A 22,393-nucleotide genomic window follows, 5' to 3' on the forward strand; every position below is an offset into this window, starting at 1 on the left:
CAAAAATTGACCTCCTGGATTCAATTCTGATAATAGCCTTTCTCATTTTTGTTCTGCAAGTAAAATTTTTATTTATCTTGAATCGTTAAATATTATGGGAAAAGGCTATAATGTTATACACAAACACACGGTAGATTTCCAATTGTGGTAGTTTTGCGGGACATTCGCATAAAATATATATTTTACATTTTAAAATTAAAATCGTTTTTTTATAAAATTTTATCATGTTTACATTCTATTATATTTAAAAAAGATAGTTCGTTTTTTTATAAAATTAATATATTTTAATAGATGTATTTTATAAATAAAAATAGTATTTAAAAAATTTTGCGTACTATAATTACCTATTTTATTTTGAAAAATAGTTATCTGATTTGAAAAATAATTACCGATTTTATATTAAACTTTTTTATATTTCTACTACATTTCTCCCGCAATTCATATTTCTCTTGAAAAATACCAAATTTCTCCCGCAATTTAAAAATTTTGACCTGGCATTGCTCTAAGCATTATTATTTATCAGGAAATATATTTGACATACATGGGAGATGTGTCAAACTACCTAAACTATCAGGTATAAAAGTAAAAATGTTTAAGTATATAAATTGACTAACAAAAATATTTTAGTATCTTACAATGCAAACTAACTAGGGGAATAGACTATGACATTTCAGAAAACGGATTAGAGGCAGTCATTTTTCATCAATAGATAAAAAGCACTGGATGGTGTGACAATCGATATCTATATGAGATGGGCAGAGGTAAACATAATAAACAGTTTATGTCGATTACAGTAATTAAATTATTTCGAAGGGTTTGATGTCAAGAAAGAATATAATTGACAATGAAACACATATTGGTTATCATTCAAGGTCTTAGCTTGGCAAATGAAATACAACTCCGATGAAGTGGTAGAGTATAAATGAGAAAAAGAACATGCCTTTGAGATCAATGTTTATAAAAAAAATAAAAATAAATTCCAATCAACTCAAGGAAAAACTCACTGAACAAGATCAATGAAAATTTTCGAAATTAACAAATGAAAAAAGGCAAGTCTTGAACAGAAAAGTACCGGAATAGTGACCAATAATAGAACAAAAAGAAATGTGCGAATGTCACAAAAGTTTTAAGAAGATTACCATGTTTAAGATAAGGATAAATATAATGATTTGTTGAATAAATAAAATATTGTAGAAAAAATATATAAGATAAATTTAAATAGAATATTTATCGAGAGATTCGGAATCCCTATGATTATATATCCCAATAAGGCATATAAAACTAAAATAAAATATTTGTTTTGAACTACTTAAAGTGTGTATTGTTAATATTTTTAAATTAATAAAGATTTATAAAATGATTAAAATATAAAATAAACAATAATTTAATATTCTCCTTTTTTAAAAATGTCATATATTTGAAGGTAACATCATTGAAATTCATCGATTCCATTTAAACAGTCTTTTCTACCATTATTTAAGAAGTTGTTCAAAATACATTTCGGATTGTTTTTGTCCCCTATTCCACAGTCAAATTGCCAGCCTAAACAGACTTATTATGATAAAATAAATTTTTCGTTTATAATGATTAAAATATAATTGCTTATTAAATATATACCCGTGTTATAATCCTAAAAGGAAAACTCCAGGAAAAAAGACAATTTTTTTTAAAAAACATCTCAATTGTCCTGGACATTATATATAACAGTTTAAAAGTTTTTGATGCGTTAGAAAACTAGTCATATGTTTTAGTCTAAGGTGACTAAAAATTGAAGTTTCATTTGTAGATTTTTTTGACTACAAATCTTTAAACATCAAAAAATATAGAAAATTTTTTAAAAATAAATTTGATTTCATCATGAATGATTTTTTATGAATAAAATTGCAAAAAATTTACTTATAAGATATTTATCAAAAAAGATTTGGAATATTTGATCAAAAATTCTGCTTTAGCATTCAAAAAAATCGGGTGCGACCAATTTATTACTATAAACAAAAGGTTTATTAAATAGAAGTCATTTTGAAGGTTCGTCTTATAAATTATTCCTACATTTTTTTACAAAAATCTCAATTTTATTTACTAATTGTGTAGTATCAATAAAAAATTTAATATCAAAAAATTTGTAAACCAATATTTATACCCTGAATTCTTTGGTGGGCCAATTTACCTTATAAGCTATGTTTATTAATGTTGTTAAAAGCAGATTAAGATTTTAGCCAAAATAATTTTATGTAAGCCTGGGGATTTTGCGCATGGATGGCAGAAAGGTTTGGACCTTTATCTCGAATCTTACATATTATTTTGGCTAAAATCTCTATAGGTCTTTTTTATATTGATCCAAAAAAAAATCAAATTATTTTTTAGAATTATTGGTAAGGGATTAATAAAAGTCTAATGCTAGAGTTAGCATTTTCCAAACATATATCACAATCATGGTTATAAATTCTATTTATTTACTAATATTCTTAAATTATAATTATATATATATATTTCCTTAATCAATAAGAAAAATTAACAAATATATTAACATTCCTAATATTACTCTAACCCCCATTGATTATCACTAATCGGTTCTTTTGGGCCCTAAGCCAAAGATTTCTTCAAACACTCGACCAAAAAATACGCTTAATTTCGGGCTATCCTCAGGAAGGTTTTTACCTATGTCAAAGAATTTCAATGGAAATTTGTAACTCATATAATATAACAATCCACAGTGCCATAACCTTGAGGCACCTCCTCACTTATTTTAATACATTATTTTATTTTTTTTTTCAAATAAAATATATAACCATCTTCGGTGATAATGTTTAAATTTTTAAAAATATTTGAGCTTATTTTAATAAATTATATATGAATTTGCTAAAAATTTCGAGGAATAAAGGAAAAAAATATTCCAGTCAAATATTTTTAATAATTATACTGGTCTAAACTGGGCAAAGTATTGGGCCTGGTCGAATAAGAGAATGGCTAGGCAATTCATTAATAAAAAATAGCGCCAAGCCTCGCAAATCTCTCATTTATCGTAAAATTGGGAAAGCCGGGCATTAAAATTTTGATATATTTTATGTGAATTTCATGTTTTGACTTTGATCCATACTCTTTGTAAATAAATAAATGCTCATTTTTTTTATATTTTAATAGTCTATACTAAATCTGTAAATAAAATTGTAAATTCACAAAAAATTAAACCAGTTATTTATGATATTCAATATCGAAATTAAAATACAATAAATATATTAAATGATTGTTAGATAGAGGAACAGATAGCCATATAAATTAGGAAAAATTAGATATAGATGTTAAAAATGGTGGGAAAAATATTTATCTAAAAAATATTATGTCCGGGTGGGTCTGACTTTTTGTATAATTTTAACAGATAGAGCTGGGGAAAAATCAGAAAAATAATCGGATCAAGATGTGTCGGACAAACATTTAAATAAGGGTGTGATCTGGGCAACTTGTACAAAAAATCCTGTCGGGTCGAGGTTTGCAGATTTCTAATATAGATAGAGATTAGAGATGGGTATAAGGAAACTTTAACAGCTAATACCAATATTTAACTCAATTATAATCATCATTCTAATAAAGCAAAACGTTATCCTGAATTATTACCATTTAAATAATCGAATACCGACTTAGCAGAAAAAAGAGTGACGGGTTAGAAATTTCCTTTTTATTTGATAATTTATTTTATGAGGTATAAATATATTATTTAATTAAAAAAATTTACACCATATATCATCTTTTATTAAAATAATTGCACTTTAATCTTTATAAAACATTACAAGTATAGTGTCTTTTCCTTGCAACTTTCGATTAAATTAAATGATTTAATGTTTTATTATAGTTATAAATGCACATATAAAATTGCCTTAAACTAATATATATTTTAATTATATGTTAATAAATTATATAATAAAGACTTATGTTTTCTTAAATAATGGAGGATATCCTCAAATTGAATTGATCTGACATAAGTAGAGAAGATTCTAATCTGTCCTACCCAATACTGGGACGTACTCTATTTTTATTTCTAATTTACATCTTCGTTCCCACTTTACTTGACTCACTTACAATATCAATATAAATGCGCAAGCAAGAAATGAGTGTATGAGGTAGTATTGTAAATATGCAGAAGATCATACACATAAATTAGACAATTTTTACATTTATTAGAATGCGAATCATTATAATCCGAAACTTCTCCCAGTGATTCTTCCTTGATACCCGTGTTAATAATATGTTGAAATTTATTTGGGTGAAAATATTTTATATAACCGATGAGGCCTTTATTTTCAGAAAATTTTTAACTCCTAATTAATAGGTTTATTAGGTCCAAGGCGTAAGTAGGGGGTCTGAGGGGAATAGCACTCCTCCATCGCAGATATGCCTGTTTTTTAAATAACATTTTATGCTGACAAAAATCCCCCCCCCCCATACACTCCAATATCACATTTTATTTTCAGGCAGCATTTGATATTTAATTTGAGTGGCATATCTTTTGCTTGACTCAAATAAAAAAAATCCAAATTTGAGAATGATTGGTAACTTCAACTCTAGTTCATGTAGTTAAAATTTCATATTTTTTGTATAACTTTAAAGACAATATGGTTAGATTATTTCAAAAATTTTTTTAAGAAAATGTGTGCTATTAATGTTTTTATTTATTTCCAAAATCATTTTTTAAATTAAAATTATATCATGAAGTTAGACCCCCCCCCTCCCATTTTGCAATTTTCTAAAACGAGGTCGATTCGTAACGATTTTTACCGTTTCAAACTCGATTTGGGTTCCATGTCAATTCAGCGAAACTTTTATCGCGAAACACTTTTTAGCGAAACTTTTATCGCGAATGTCGTTTATCGCGAATGGATTTTATAGCGAAACTTTTATCGCGAATCCATAATAGCGAATACTATTCCGCAAATGCAATATCGCGAACAAATATCGCGAATTTTTTATAGCGAAACCTTTATAGCGAATACATTACCGCGAATACAATATCGCGAAACAAATATCGCGAATTTTTTATAGCGAAACCTTTATCGCGAAACCTTTAATGCGAATACATTACCGCGAAACTTTTATCGCGAATCAATAATCGCGAAAATTTTATAGCGAAATCTTTATCGCGAAACCTTTAAAGCGAATACATTACCGCGAAACTTTAATCGCGAATCAATAATGGCAAAAATTTTATAGCGAAGTTATTATCGCGAAACATATATCGCGAAGATATTATAGAGAATTTAATATCGCGATAATTGCTAATAATGACTAATTTATTTTGAATCACTTTTTTATAATTAAATTATTTGAATAATATTTTTTTAAAATAGGTTGAAGATTGATTCACAATGATAGTTTGTAATATTCTTTTAACCTTAAAAAATATATATAATGATTAATAAACTTAGATCTGGTTTATGAAATTTGTTATTGAAATACACTTTTTCGCTATCCTATCCTTTTCTTCGAAGTTCTTATTTTATAATAATCGCTCACAAGGAACTCAGCTTTATCAATATATTAATCATTGAGTTTATTTATTAAATCTTGATATTTACTGGCGAAATTGATATCTGGGTAGCATTCCTATTTATAGTCTGATGACTGAATTAGTGTTGTTAAACGGCTCTTTTTGAGTCGATTTTTAAAAACGACTAACTCAATATTTCATCCTGAATAATGTTAAGCAAGACTGAAGATTTTGTTTGCAGAAGGAACAAAGGTTTGAACATCTATTAAAAAATCTCAAGGCTTAGGCAATATTTTTCTGGCTAAAATATTGAGTTAGCCGTTTTTAAAAATCGGCTCAAAATGAGCCGTTTAACAACACTAGACCTAATATTTATAAATTTATCAATCAATTTTGGCCAGGGTTAGCAGTCAGTCAATTAACTAGTCAAATGATTAGATTTTGACGGGTCAATTAAACGGGGGAATATTTGACCTGGTCATATAGTCAAATATTCTATAAGATCTGAATATAAAAATATGTTTGAAAAAGAAAAAACGATATAAATACATGTGATCACAATATTGCTATTTATTGAGTTCCTAATATTAAGGAGAGCATTTTACTCATAGTGAATTTAATGAAGTATGTAATAATAAGAGAATTAGGCATACTACAGGTGGTGATCAAAATATAAGTTATATTTTACGATCTTTATAGATTTCTTTTTATCTTTTCTGTTTATTTGGGAAGGGGGGGGGTGATTTAGTATAATATCTCGGCATGAATCTCAATTAATTTAAATATAATATTTTGATTTGAGTTCTTATTGAATAAATAATTTTAAAATATAATAAAAATATAGCCACACTTATAAAAATTAACAAATAATTAATGACATAATTTGACGGGTAAATTCTCTCTTTATTTCAATAGTTGCTGATATAATATGTTATCAAAAGTTTATAGCAAATAATAAATTTTTTTATATGGTAAAATTAATAAAGGTAAAAAAATATAAAAATATAATTTGCGAAAGGGTAAGGGATAAAAGAATGGAAACTAGGAAAGAGAAGGGAGAGAGAGAGCATAGACATAGGAGATTATTCAATGGAAGAGATGAAACTTAGGTAGTTAGAGCGAATGATGGCTGTAGCAAGTCTTTGTCGTAAAAAAAGGGACTCTTTAGGCTGATCGGTTTTTTCCCGAATCCGTTTGCCTAATTCTTTAAAAAAACTTAGAGCTTTGCTACCGAAGGTGGTAAGAGTAGAGCAGGCGATAGGTATGAATAAGAAAGAGGGGTCTATGGAACTATATTTGATAGTTTTACGAGTTTCTGCTAGAGCGAGGGCATCGACGTTGTGGTTGGATGGTGCATTTGGGTCAATGCAGGTGAAGTCCCAGACTAGTAGCTGGCCCCTTGACCAAGGAATCAAGGACATTCCATCAGGACGTTTTCCGTCGGATCTAAAAATGCCGGTCGGTTCAAGTCTTGATGGAATGCCTGCGGATTTGAGAGCGCGCAATATGATGTCATTGCAATTGGTGTGCCGTGGAAAACGGCCTCGGCAAAAGCGGCAATGGAGGCAATGTCTGCCCTTGCGATCGACGCTGGTTTCGCAATGTTTGCATTGGTATGGTAGAACAATTTCGCAATTGAGCCGTAATCCAATGGCAAATCTTAGCTCGTCAGCGGTCAGCAATAAGTCGAGGTTGTTGGAGGGTATAGTTTCCAGAAACTCGTAACCCGATCCTTGGTTTAATTGGTGAAAGACTGTGAGATCGTCGTCATGAAGGCTCGATTTTAGGTAAGCGACGGAGCCTTCGTTGAGTGGAGTATCCCAGTCTCTCTGTAAACAGGAGGAGGGTCGAGGAGTGTTTGGGACAACGGAATTGTCCCAAATGGTCTGGGCTTCAGCTAATAATGGGTCAGGAAAGTGAGTAAGCTGGCTAATGTGTGAGTCAGATGAGAGGCGGGAGGCGATGAATCCACTGATGGAAAGAGTTAAAGGTGAGCGTAAGCCGATGCCCCCGAGCTTGCATGGAAGTGATGCTTGTAGCCATGAATTATGGTTGAAACGAAGATTAAGGATCTCTTCGGCAAGAGATTTGAAGTTTCAAATGATTTTAGTGAGTCGGGAAATTTAAAGATTGAGGTGGATCGAAGAGCGTAAAGAATTTTAGGAATGTAGTAAAAGTTTTTGAGGAGAAAAAAAGCTTGATGGCGAGGGAGAAATTTAGAGATGTTTTTGAAGTGAAGTAAGCTGGATGATGCGTTAGAGAAGAAGTGATTAATGGATTGCAAGCCACCGACAGGTGAGCCGAGATAAGTGAGTAATGATAGCTCGGTTGTAAGGAAGTTATGGGTGAATGGGATGGAACAATGAAGTGGACAGATTTCGGTTTTTTGTTCGTTAAGTGAAAGTCCAATTGCGGCGGAATGTGTATTAATGATGGCGAGGGCCTTGGCGACCTCGTGAGGGGAGCCGCAGAACATTCCGTCGTCGATGTACCAAGTGTGGAGTGGAAGATTGCAGTTGGTAGAAATGTTTTTGACCATTTCGTTGATTCCAATGCAGAAAAGTATCGAGCCTAGAGGATCGCCTTGCTGGATCCCTTCAGATGATGAAAGTAAGTAGTTGTTGAATTGGAGATGAGATGGCTTGGAATAGCAGGAGTGGAAAAATTGGGAGAAGGTGGGAAATGAGTGGTATATTTGTGGAAGAAAGTGGGAACGGCGAATGGAGTTGAAGGCGTTAGAAAAATCAATTTTGACGAGGATTTCGTCACTAGGGTTGGTTTGGAGATGGATGCGAGTAGCGTGTGTGGCTATTTCGCAACCTCCCTGGATGCCAATACCGAGTTGATGGGGTGCTAAAATTAAGGCTGCGTTGTCCTTAATTTTGGAAGCTATGAGTTTAGCAACGAGGCGACGGAATACGGTCCCGATTGCTATCGGCCGGATGTCCTTGTTCGGCTTTTCGAGTGCGATTAATTTAGCGCCGAACAGGAGTGGCCTGATGGATTCGGGAACAGGTCCATGAGCAATTTTGATAAATTATAACTATTAAAAAAAAAGTATTGCCGAAATTTAAAAAAAAAAAATTTTCTCGTCTGGCTGGTGCCATTCCCTTGGTTATAAATTATAAATATTTTCACCATTCTATCCTCTTTATTTCAGAGTCTTATAAAATACAATAATAAAAATTTTGTTTGTTTTTATATTATAGGCTCAAATTTTTTATATTTGCATTATTTTTTGTGACAAAAATATAGGAAGGTCTACTTTGGTATAAATTTTAGCAAGCTACATACCGACTCATTCGTCAAGATACAGATTTTATGAGGGTATTTACAAATTATTTTATATGTGATCTTTCTCTACCACATCAATCCTACGATTAAAATTTCAAAAATAACTACCTTTCGTCATGCATTATAAAATTATTTTAAAATTCATATTCCTCCTAGCCCTTGAGTCATATAGTTGTTTTCCCTTACAAATATGATCACTTTTGATGAGCAACATTATTAGTAAAATATTAATATAAATACTCAAGTATTACACTAAAGGGCAAAGTTTAAAATGAGGATTACATTTTCCTTTTATTCATTAAAGCATGTAAATTTTTTTATATTGGGATGTTTTTGTCCGATGTTTTTTTCCCATGGTTATTTTTAACCAGTCTTTGTCCAAATCAGTGATTCTTTTAAAATTTTACACTTCAGTTATATATTTAACAAACAAACTATTGGCTTAGACGATATGATATGACAATGCTCTACTTTTTCCTTCACATATTCAATAAATAAAAAATCATTTTTTAAAAAACTTTTTATAATTAAATTTATTTTGTAAGGATATTTATTCTAAATGTGAATTAGATATCAAAAAATATGGCCTAAAGGGATCTATTAAAATAAGATAATACGCTATACCATTTCCTATTTTAACTTAAGAAAAGGACTGTGGAGAATATAATCAGGGGCTTGTATACATATCTATAAATGATATCAACCCTCTCAAAACTTTTAACCACCTACCAAATAAAAATAATTAAAAAAAGAAAATACAATTCATCCCTTTCCAATTTTATTCAAATAATGATAATTATTTCATAACTAACTATTCCCCCTCTAATTTCAATGATGCTCCTCTAATGAGTTCGCAGTTCAAGTTACGATGGAAAAAAAATTGCTTGAATTAATTTTGTTATATTATAGCTCTAAAATTCCTTAAGGTTCATAATTATTTAAATATTGGCATTTTGTTAACTTTTTTAAATATACTATATTCTCATTTGATTTGATAACAATGTAATTGAGCTTAGGTGGCTTCATGTCATGAATAATAAAAATAAAACTAAAATTAAAATACATCATTTTTTTTGGTTATATTTTTTTCGCGAAGAGTGGCATTAAAAATTAAAAAATCTCGCTGAATAATTATAAATCTAAATTTTTTTATGAAAACTAGATTTAAGAAATTTACGTAAGAAATGTATATGAGATGTCTTACCTTTTCACTTATTACAAAGAACTTATAGGAATTTTGAGTTATTTTCTCTAAAACATCCACCAATAATTTTAAAATCATTCTTCGCTAGGCTTTATTTTAATTGTATGCGGTTTTAGATGAAATAATTAAAATACTAATGTAATTATAAACGATTTATTATTAATTATGGAGAATATGGTAAGAATAACTATTATCAGCTTGGATTTTACAGTTTATAAAATCGTTTTTAAATAAGTGTTCTGAACAGTGGCGTAGACAAAGGGGAAGAGCTAAACCTCCCTCACTGGGAAATATGATTAATGACAACTTTCTTGTAAATTGATAAAACTCCTTCCATAGTCTAAAGAAAATTCTTATTTAAAAAACAACATAAAAAAATCTTACAAATCTAGGAATAAACAATACCATCATTTTATTTTATAATCCATTTTCACAATTTTTTTTACAAATTATAATTATAAAACGGAACGCTTCTCAGAGAGGTTAAGCGCACTTAATATTATGTTATTAAACAATAGCTCAACCTATTCACTTGATGAAAATAATTAGCTATCCCAATTGTTTTAAATTTTACCATAACCAATCCTTCTCATTTTGATATAACATTTTCCAAAGTTGCCGCAAGTTATGTCATCTGTCGGAAAAGTTTCCAAGCTTAATTTTCTTTTGGCTAAAATATCGAGTATCTTTAAATCCTCATATTTTGAAATAGGAAAAAAGTTGATTTTATAAATAATGATAGTAATATTTTTTTAAGATATTTCATTTAATTTTTTTTATTATAATTGCTTTCTTTAGATTCTTTGTTTAATCTTATAATGTTTCAAATTTTTGAAATTCTAATACTTTTTGGTTCATACTTAAAGTTTTGCTATTGTCTATTTCGCTTATTAAAACTAATTTTTGTTTATTTACTGGAAAAACTGATTGATGTAATACTAAGTAATAATCTGGCATTTCATATAGTAGAGCTTACCCAAAAATATTTGTTTTCGCATGTTGTTAATCTTGGCAATTTTATCTTATTTTGTCAGTAAAAACTATCTACCAAATGAATTGAAGAATCAATGTAATAATTATTGATTTAAGTTCCAGATTTATTGCTTCCAGAAATTTGGTTGATTTTACGCTTTAATGGGTGATATAGATTTTATTTTTCTTATAGCACGGTTGCCTTTTTGTGTGTGAAAAAAATGACTGAAGAATTAATAAATATTAGCGCAAACCAGCTATTTTCCATTCTATCAATAATGCCTGAATTAGGCAATTTTTCTTATTTTGCTAATAAACTTTTTCTTTATACTGTCTAAACGAATTAAATTATAATTAATAAGGAACATCGATAAAATTTTCGGAATAAATTATTTCAGTCGCTTAAATCATAGATTTGCCAAAATTTTGTTACTAATAGTTTTTTTCCTTTTACTAGCTATTATACTCGTTTAAGTACTCAATTGGTATTAATAAAGCAAGAAATATTGATATAATTTACAATTAGTTCGTAGAACTATACAGTCGCCAAATTTAACGGCGATGATATTATGTATATAAATCCTGTCTATGCCACTGTTCTGATACACAAGTTGAAGCGATAAAGAAATTGCTCAGAATTATCAAATTATTATGGTAATTATAGATATAAATATCTTAAACATGATATTTAAAGAAGTTCGAATATTTTGAAAGAATTAAATAAAAATGTAAATATAAGCCTTCCTGATATTGGAATATCTTTATTTTCTTGATTTGGAAAATTTTATATTTATTTTCAAAAAATCTTAATTTATTTTAATTCCATTTTTTTAGAAAAAATGAGTAAAAGTGCATACAAATTGAGAAGGAGCGTTTAGCGGTGTTTTCATAAAAACGCCTGATTTAAATTGAACTGGTATTATTTTATAAAATGATGAAAATTATTATACCATTTTTTAATTTTTATATTGTTTAGTTAGACTTGTGAAATCAGCAAAAATAAAAAACTAAAATAACTGAAGATCTAATGATTTATTTCCATAATTTATTCTTCATAAATATTACAATGTAATCCAATAAAATATTTTGAATTTTTTTTTTGATAATCATAACTTTGCAGTTATTTCAGTTTATTAAAATGCGAAAAGAAGAAAAAGGAGAGGTCAAAATATTCAAATAAATTAGTTACTATTATATTAGAAAGTTATATCGATGTGCATTATCTAAAAATTATAATTAGGAGGCATTAATTATCAGTAAAATCTTCTATAATTTTTAAAAATAATCTGAGATAATCAATAAAAAATTCTTAGCTTTCTATATAATTTTTTATCTAGATTGTAAAAAAGGTATATCAGAAAATTTTCTTTAAATAACATAAAGCACACGGGGGAGGGGGGGTTAACTTATTCTGGTAAAAACTTAACCCAAAATGTCCCCTCCATACTTACAACCATGTGTGAGTGAGACGAGAAAGAGTAATGTATTTTTTATCACATCAGATAAATGTTACATGCTTTTTAAATAAACAATACGTAATAAAATATTCTTAAAACATTCGCGGTTATGATTTAAGAAACTTCGGTTGGTAAATTGATATTGAATATATCAATTTCACTTAAAATGAATTCGTAATTTTCGAAGTCATGCGCTCGCTATAATAATTTCGCGCACATACATTCGCAGTAGAAAATTCGCTATAAAGAGTTGGCGATTAAAGTTTTGCTATAAGTTTCGCTAAAATTTATTCGCTCTAAACTATTCGCGGTTTAGGTTTCGCGAAAATAAATTCGCGATAATGAGTTCGCGATCAAAGTTTCGCTAAAATGTATTCGCTATAAAGTATTCGCGGTTAAAGTTTCGCGGAAATAAATTCGCTATAACGAGTTCGCGATCAAAGTTTCGCTAAAATGTATTCGCTATAAAGTATTCGCGGTTAAGGTTTCGCGGAAATAAATTCGCTATAACGAGTTCGCGATCAAAGTTTCGCTATAATGTATTCGCTATAAAGTATTCGCGGTCAAGGTTTCGCGGAAATAAATTCGCGATAATAAGTTCGCGATATTGTCTTCGCTATAAAAGTTTTACGGGAAAAAATTCGCGGAATTGGTTTCGCGATATTGCCTTCGCTATAAAATTCCTTCGCGATAAACGACATTCGCGATAAAAGTTTCGCGATAAAAGTTTCGCTGAATTGACCAATACGCTCGATTTGTACTATTTTTGTTTTTGAAATATTCGCTTTTAAAGTTTTGACCGTAAAAATAAAAAATCTTTTATAGGTTTAAAAAAAAGATTTTTTAAGTAAACGATGATTACTTTTTTTTCCTAATATTGGTTCTAAACAATATTCATCTCCATTATTCATTTCTAAATCAAATTTTTAAACTTAAATTATAACATTAAGTTAGCCCCCCCCCATCCATACGTAAAGATTTAAAATGCTATTTCAATTGATAAATAAAAGAGTCAAATTTATAATTTCCGTCATTCTAAGGAGGGAGAACCTCTTGGATCAACATTATTAAAATTATAAATAATTTAATTTTATAAATAAAGTACAAATAATAGTTATTATTTAATATATCATTACTGTTGTATTTGTTGAATTATTATAGTTGTATTATTCAATTTAGATTATTTATTTATGAAAATAATTGACCTGGCAGAAAAAATCTAAAAAAACACTTATTCTTTTTATGATGTTGAAAAATAAAAAAAATAAAATTTTAAAGAAATTATAAATTTGATTTCTAATAGGAATTCTACAATAGTTGTAAAATTATCCAAAATCTTAGAACAAATTTAAATATTAAGTTTGTTGAAAAATAAAAATAAAAAAACATTAAAAAAATTGTTTTAAATTTGATTTCTAATAGGAATTCTACAATAAAAATTTGATTTGATTATATAAAATCTTAGAACAAATTTAAATATACATTTTGAAATTTTACAATAGTTGGCACCGTTTCAACCACGGTCGAGACAACAATGTAAAAACTACGATTATGCAAACAATTAGGTGCCGATTACATTTTTTTTGATAAATTGTAAATCTGAAATATAAAAAATAGTTAAAATGTTTAATTATATGCAAAATATAAAAAAAATATAAATATTTTCAAATTATAAGTGTTTACGTAGGAATAACAATAATTCTAGTATTATGAGTTATTTGGTATATTATGGAATAAAAAAAAGAAATGGAAATCAATAAAATAAAAAAGATAATAAAAAATGGAAGGAAAAAAATTGAATTGGGAGGATTGAAATTATAGAAAAATTGGTAATAAAAAAAATGAAATTGAGAAATATTTCTGAGATAAAATAATGATCCATCAGAAATTCCAAGTGTCACAAGTATTGATAAAAATAAGAAAAACTGAAAACACAGAAACTACAAAAATACTTGATTTGGAAATCAGTAATATTCTGGAGACAATCGTGTTTATAAAAATATGGAATTTGAAATTAAAGAATAGAATATAATAAATATCTGATTTTGACAGCGATAATAGTCTTGAAAACAATAGCTTAAATGATAAGAACGGGAAAATTTGCGAAGTCCCACCCTTGGTTACGCTCCTGATAAATTAGAAGATTTTTTATAAAAGACGGATAAATATATGCTATTTGTCGATGATTTCTTATTACAAGTTTTAAAAAATTATCTACAATCATTTTAAAAAAATTAAAATTATCAATAATTTGATAAAATGCTTTAAAATTATTTTTATGTTACTTATAATGGACTTAATAATTAATAATCTCTCATTAATTATAAAACTATTCAAGAGGGGATTAGATTTTATTTTATGGTATTCTTTGACTGACCCTATATTATTGGACGATGGGCTTCTTTCGATTCGAGGTAGATAAATATTAAATTCATAGAGCTCTAATTTTGACTCAAAGGCTCTAACTGTCTAAGTTTTATCTCTTCCATTAAATAACCTTCCAATTCCTAGCATCCTTCTTTTTTATCCCCCATCCTTTCCCGTAATTCTATTTCTACATTTTTCACCTTTATTTATTTTACCTTTATAAAAAATTAATTATTTGCTACTACTCTCCCAAAATCCTACCTTCAGCCTCATCGTGGCGGGGGAGTGACAACGTCTTTTGGCGGCTAAAATATAGGTCTAAAAGGTTCCCTGTGATCTGGGTCTAGAATAGGATTACCGTCTCCTCGACGGGGTGTAAAATCCGTTTAAAGAGGTTGATGTCAGGAAGGGCATCCGATTGTAAAAACCTTGCTACGAAATTTCCCTATGGTTACAACAAAGCATGGGCGGGGTACAGCCTAAAGTACCCCATGGGCCTCCTCATCCGCCTACGACAAAAAGAAGGTTGGGAAACCTGGTGGAACCACGATTCATGAAAATGAAACTTATGACGGCCATAAACGACCTGATAATAAGTGGAGAAACTAGTCTACGGGAGATCGAGTTAGGGTCGCAACATGGAATGTTGGGAGTATGACGGGAAGAGCGGGAGAAGTCGTCGATGTATTGCACAGAAGGCATATAGATGTGTGCTGCATACAGGAGACTAGATGGAAAGGAAATGGGACCAGAATGATTGGCAAGACTAGTGAAAAATATAAATTCTTTTGGCAAGGAAGTAATGATGGTAAGGCTAGAGTTGGGGATTGGTTGCGGAGAAATTGGTAAACAAAATAGTCGATGTGAAAAGGCTAGATAACCAGATAATGGTTATCAAGATGATTTTTGGTAGAAAGCTATATAATATTATCTCGGCATATGTTCCTCAGGTTGGAAGAAGTGAAGAAGAGAAAGATATATTTTGGGACAATCTATTGGGGGTGACATCGAGACTGGCAAATGAAGAGGGGATTATCCTGGCTGGTGATCTGAATGGACATGTGGGAGCGAGTAGTGAGGGTTATGAAGGAGTACATGGAGGGTTCAGTTACGGCATGAGAAATTTGGAAGGAGAGAGGATTTTAGATTTTAGTGATGCTATGGATATGATTGTCTGTAATACAATGTTTAAGAAAGAATCCGAGAAGCTGGTGACTTATAAGTCGGGTAGTACCAAAAGTGCAGTAGATTACTTGTTATTAAGGAGATGTGATCGATGTATGTAAAAAATGTGAAATTGATACCGGGAGAGGAATGTATAAATCAGCATCGACTAGTTGTAGGAGATCTCACTCTTAAAGGTGCCAGAGTCACTAAAAAATGTGTCAAGGGGCTCAAGGTTTGGAAATTGAAGGAGGAGAGTGCTAGACGTCAATATATGACATTGGCGATTACGAAGGCGGAGGTGGCACAAGCATCTGGGGTAAATGACAAGTGGGAAGCCATGAAGAAAGCCTGGGTAATGACAACTGAGAAGGTATGTGGATGGACAAAAGGGCCGCCTAGACATAAGGAGACTTGGTGGTGGAACCCGGAGGTAGCGAAAGCTGTGGATGAGAAACGGAGGTGTTTCAAAGTATGGTATAATAGCAAAGAAAATAGTGATAACGATATTTACAAGATGGCTAAAAGAAATGCTAAGAAATTAATAGCGAAGGCTCAAGAAGAAAAAAGACACGAGTTTGCTAAAGAAATGGAATGCGCTGATGGAATTGGAAATATGGTTCGAATGGCAAAGCAGATGTCAAAGAAGAGGCAGGATGTGATAGGTGTAAAGTGTTTGAAAAATATGGAAGGAAAAATGGTGATTGATAGTAGTGTATTAAGAACACCTAAAAGATTTACATGAAAGGACTTTTGAATGAAGAAAATGAAAGGGATAAAAATGTTAGTTGTGCAAAGATAGAAGGTCCAGGGTGTAAATTTGGCAAGGACGAGATAAAGAGAGCAGTGAAAAAGATGAAAAAAGGGAAGGCATCGGGTTTAACGATGTTGCAATCAAATTGTCACAGAAGGAACTATTCCCGAGGAGTGGCGAAGAAGTATAATTATCCCAGCATACAAGGGGAAAGGTGATCCTTTAGATTGCGGGTCTTACAGAGCTATTAAACTCTTGGAACATGCAATGAAAGTATTTGAGAGAGTGTTAGAGAAGTGGATAAGGGAACAAATTAAAATTGATGAAATACAGTTTAGTTTTACATCGAGAAAAGGCACGACAGATGCAATTTTTGTGGTGAGACAAATGCAGGAGAAATATCTTGTAAAGGAAAAGAAACTCTATTATGCGTTTGTTGATTTGGAGAAAGCATTTGATAGGGTGCCGCGTGAGATTACAAGATGGGCCTTGAGAAAATCCGGTGTGGAGGAATGGTTAGTTACCGCAGTGATGGCAATGTATGTTGGAGCACAAACAGCAGTACGGACGGATTATGGTGATAGTGACAGCTTTGAGGTGAAGGTAGGACTTCATCAAGGATCTGTGCTGAGTCCATTATTATTTATCTTAGTAATTGATGTGGTGGCTAAAGAAATGCGTGAAGGACTTCCCTGGGAGCTATTGTATACAGATGACCTTGTATTGATGACAAACAGTGAGAAAGAATTGAAGGATAAAATTAGTAAATGGGAGATGAATATGGAAGCAAAGGGCCTGGAAATAAATGCATCAAAGACAAAGGTGATGATTGGTTGGGAAAATTTAAAGATGGAGGAATCCGGTAAGTGGCCTTGTGGTGTATGTGGAAAAGGAGTTGCTAGGAATTTTATCCAATGCACCAGATGACAGAAATGGGTACATAATAGATGTAGCGGGAAAAAAGGAAGTTTGATGTTAAGAAGAATGACCTTTATTTGTAGAACATGCATGAAAGGGATACATAAAATGGTGGTCTGGATATTGGCAATGGGTTAACTCTAGAAAAAGTGGATACGTTTTGTTATTTAGGTCATATGCTAAACGCCGATGGTAGTGTAGATTCTGCCGTTGTTGCAAGGACCAGACAAGCTTTGAAGAAGTTCAGAGAGATGTCGTCTATTCTTACTAATATAAAGTCTCTCTGAAGTTAAAGGGGAAAGTCTACGGCTGTGTGAGAAGTTGTTTAGTTTATGGGGGCGAAACATAGGCAATGAAAGCGACTCACGAAGCCAAATTAGAAAGAACAGAGATGAGGATAATTAGATGTATGTGTGGGATATCTCTGAGAGAGAGAGAAAAACTAGCAAGGAATAGCGAGCAAGATTGGATATAGACATGATTGGAATGGTAATGCGACGAAATAGACTAAGATGGTTTAGGCATGTGGAACGTATGACAAAAGATGACTGGGTAAAGAGATGCACAATGATGGAAGTAGGAAGATCAAGACCTAGAGGAATACCCAAGATGACGTAGACAAAAGTGATAGCGGCGGATATAAGAAGCATAAATCTTACAAATATTGATGCTCAGGACAGTCAAAAATGGAAAAGAAAAATCAGAGGGAAAACTGGCCTACCCTGGTAAACCTGGATATCGCCATAAAACGGGGAAGAAGAAGAAGAATTATTTGCTACTACATTTTGACAACGTATCATTTTTTTCTCTCTTTAGCTTTCACCTTTTCTGGTGGTAAGCTCATTCAACATCTCTCTCCCCTTTATGTTATTCATACAATCTCTTTTATTTAATTTATACTTCTTTATATTGGCTCTAACTTTATGGCCCCAATGAAGTTTTGGCCTTCCACTTTTACGTTTGCCCATCACTTCCAAACTCTCAACCTTATTTCCTATGTAGTTCATAGGCCTTCTCATTGTGTGCCCATACCACCTAAGTCTGTTTACCATTAACTTAGTCATAATGGGCACTACCTTTAAACTACTTAGTATTCTTGTACTGCGCACTTTATCCTTTCTTGTTACCCCAGCAATCATCCTCAGCATTCTCCTCCCCATAGTTTGTAGACTTCTCTCGTCTGATTCTTTGGTTGGCCATGTTTCCGAACTTAGAATAGTTAGTTGTGCTATGGAACTGTAAATTTTTCCCTTTAATTTGTGTGGGATTTTTTTGTCAAATAGCATTCCATATAAAGATCTCCACTTTAACCACCCTTGATTAATTTTACTCTTTATCTCTTTTTCTACTGTGCCGTTTGTTTGTATAGTGGAGCCCAAATATTTGCAGCTTTCAATTGCCAATATCTGCCATTCATTTATAACAATACTCGCGGTTTCATCTCCTTCTATCACCATATAATCCGTCTTTTCTCCAATTACTTTTAGTCCGTGCTTTTCTAGGATATTTATCCAACTAACTAATCTTTATTTCATTTCATCCTTGGATTCGGCAAGTATCACAATATCATCTGCGTGCTGAGAGTCTACCTTTGATGAACTCCTTTGGCTATTGTGAAGCCGCTGAAGTACCTGTTGTGCTCCGGACCATTGTTGTATGGCCCATATACATATCCTGTATTATTCTTATATATTTTTCGGGAACCTATTTGTGGCGTAGCGCCCACCAGATAAGTTTTCTTGGGATTCTATCGAAGGCCTTTTCTAGATCGAGAAAGACCATGTGTATCCTTTTGTTCTTTTCCATGTATTTTTCACTCATTTGCCTAATTGCGTGGATAGCATCAGTTGTTGATCTTCCAGACATAAAGCCAAACTGAGTCTCTCCTATTTCGATTATGTCTCTTATTTTTTTTTCTATTATTTTTTCGCATAGTTTTAGACAGTGTGACATTAGCTTTATGCCCCTGTAATTTTGAAAATTGTCTGGTTTCCCTTTATTTTTGAAGATAGGAACTAGATAGCTCTGCCTCCATTTTTGGGGAACCTCTTCATTTCCAAGTATTTTATTGTACAGATTTGCGAGGAGATGTATTCCATCATCTCCTAGTGCTTTAAGGCTTTCTATTGGAATATCGTCTGGACCCGTTGTTTTTCATATGCTTGAGGCATGTGATTATATCTAGTTCTGTTATTGATTGTATAAGGTTTTGACATGGGGAGTGTTCGTCTAGATGTAGTATGTGGGGATTAAAGCTGAGAAGCTCCTGAAAATATTCTTTCAATCATTCATTATTTCTTTTTCTTTTATTATCAATTTCCCATCTTTATTTTTGATTAATTTTGGAACTCCGTTTATATTCCTAGAGTTCTTTTCTCGCTGTTTGACTAATCTGTATATTTTAATTTGCCCTTCTTTGGTATGTAGTTCTTCATACATGTCATCGTGTGCGATAGATTTAGCCCTAGCCACCGCCTTTGTAGCTATTCTCTTAGATTTTTTGTAATTTGTCTTGTCATCTGAGTTTTTGGAACCATATTTTATATAGGGCTTTTTTCTCCTTTATAGTGGCTTGTACCTCTTCATTCCACCACCATAGTTCTAGTGAGGAATCTATTGTTTCAATGTTTGCATTGATTGCAAAGGCATCTGTCATTATTTTTAATTTGCCCCATTTGATGCATGGTTCTAGTTTTATCTTGTTTTAAGTGGATTTATTTGAGATGTGTAAATCCATGACTAGTAGCTTGTGTTGTGCGGCGATATCTTCTCCTGGGATGACTTTGCAGTCCCCACATGCGCATTTAAGTCACCACCAATTATGATTAGGTCATCCTTAGGGATTTCCATTACAGCTTCATCATGGATAGCTCTAAAGTCATCTTTCTCTTCTTCCTTTTGAGGAGCATATACTGAAAGGATATGTAGTATTGATTGATCCATGCAGTTTTATCTTCATTAGTCTATCAGAGATCCTGTTGACTTCTACCACTGAGGAGGTTAGATCTTGACTGAGGATGATGCCCACACCATTCCTATTGCTAACAATTCCATTATTGTACAATTTATACCTATCTCCAATCATTAAAGTCTTCTGACCTTTCCATTTCGTCTCTTGTATGCACGCTATATCAACTTTTCTCTTGTTCAACATTGATGCCAACTTCGTTTTACCTCTAAGCGTCCCAATATTAAAACTTGCTAATCTTGTCTTCTTTGCTTTGACCTTTACTTTACTTTTCACAGGATGGAGGTCTACACCTTGCGCGTCGATTGGAGGAAACGCCCTAGCTTTCATATTCATATTTCCATTTGTTTCATTCATTTTGTTTATTGGACAGGTATCCTTAGCACCCGGATGTCCAGGCCTGTCGGTGACCGGGGTGTCATCTCTAAGCTCCGAAATTCATCTTACCATATGTCTTTACACATCAGTCATCAAAGAAAAACTTGAAAGTTTTTGTGCTCCTTACCAGGATTGAACCTGCGTCCTACTTCGTCCTTTTGTTTCCAAGCATACATCTAACCCATTAGGCCACCCCGGCGATGTTGACAACATATCATATCAGTGAAAATTCAAAAAGTAACCCATGACCGGGGAAAAAAATGACATAATTAAATGAAATTCGTCATTTACATTGACCATAATTTCCTTAAGTTACAATATAATGCTTTCAGCCATTCTCATAGGTTTAATCATATCGATGTCATATCGATGTCATTTTTAAAAAATATTTTTTGGAAATTTTAAAATGGTAGATAATAAAAAGCCAAGGAAAATTTGAAATCGATATTATAATTCATATAATAAATTTGTAAAGTAAATTTTTCTGTTTTTATTGTGATAAATAAATGTAAATTGGAATATATATGCAATAAAATGTAGTAATCAGTAATAACCGACATCTAAATTTTTTGACTTGGGAGGGGGGGGCTGTCCTACCCCTCCTACTCTTGTTTACTACATATTTTTTGAAAAAACCATTTTCTCATTTATTTATTCATTTTATAATTGTAATAATGAATCAGACAAAATGGGAAGAATAGGAAGGGTATATAACTTTATTATTTTTCGGGCCAAAGGCCGGATTTATATTATTTTGATTAAGCCTACTTTTATATTTTACAGAAATATTTTAATCCAGAATAAAAATTATCCTTGGAAAAATATAATACTAATAATGTCTATTTATTAATACTTTCATCAACGCCATCAGAGCAATCATTATGACCATCTTGAAATCTATTCCATCCTATGCATCTAGGTTCAACTCTTCCATTACACATGAATTCATAGGGATTGCAAATGTTTGTTTCATTCTCATCTAATTATAGTTTTATGGATTAAATAAATATACGTTAAAATAATTGAAAATCAAGATTATAAAAAAATGTCTTTGATATACAATTAAAATACTAATCGTTTTCAGCAAATATTTATGAATATTTTACTAACAACATATTAGATAATACACTCTAAGTGATATGCCAAGATTTATATAAAAATCAATCATGTAAATATTCAAATAAAGTAACCCATGACCGAAAAAAAAACAACATTGAAGAATATTAGTTTGCAAATTCTATTTGAAGATCTAGGACTATGATGGTATATAACTCCTAGGATTGTTGTCATATGTAAGAGTTTCTGTAGTTGACATGTTATTTATTAAACTTTAATTAAACGAAAAAAAAAGTTAATTTTTACCTTTATAAGGTAAATTTGTTTCAATTTAAAAAAAAATATATATACAAATATGAACAATATCAAATTAAAAAAATAT

At 31.2% G+C, this 22,393-nt stretch overlaps 1 long non-coding RNA gene across 1 annotated transcript in view; it reads right to left on the bottom strand.

Moving 5' to 3' along the window:
• Nucleotides 1–1,434: 1,434 nt before the first annotated feature.
• LOC135930564 (uncharacterized) overlaps nt 1,435–22,393 on the bottom strand; it is a 28,641-nt gene continuing 7,682 nt past the window's right edge. The window contains exons 2-3 of the long non-coding RNA XR_010572808.1: nt 21,809–21,934; nt 1,435–1,551 (exon numbers count right to left, since the gene is read on the bottom strand). This is a non-coding gene — a long non-coding RNA (uncharacterized LOC135930564). The remainder of the gene's footprint in view (nt 1,552–21,808; nt 21,935–22,393) is intronic.

The sequence above is a fragment of the Gordionus sp. m RMFG-2023 genome, chromosome 5 (genome assembly GCF_954871325.1).
Source record: "Gordionus sp. m RMFG-2023 chromosome 5, tfGorSpeb1-WG-v2, whole genome shotgun sequence".
NCBI classification, from domain to species: Eukaryota; Metazoa; Nematomorpha; class Gordioida; order Chordodea; family Parachordodidae; genus Gordionus; species Gordionus sp. m RMFG-2023.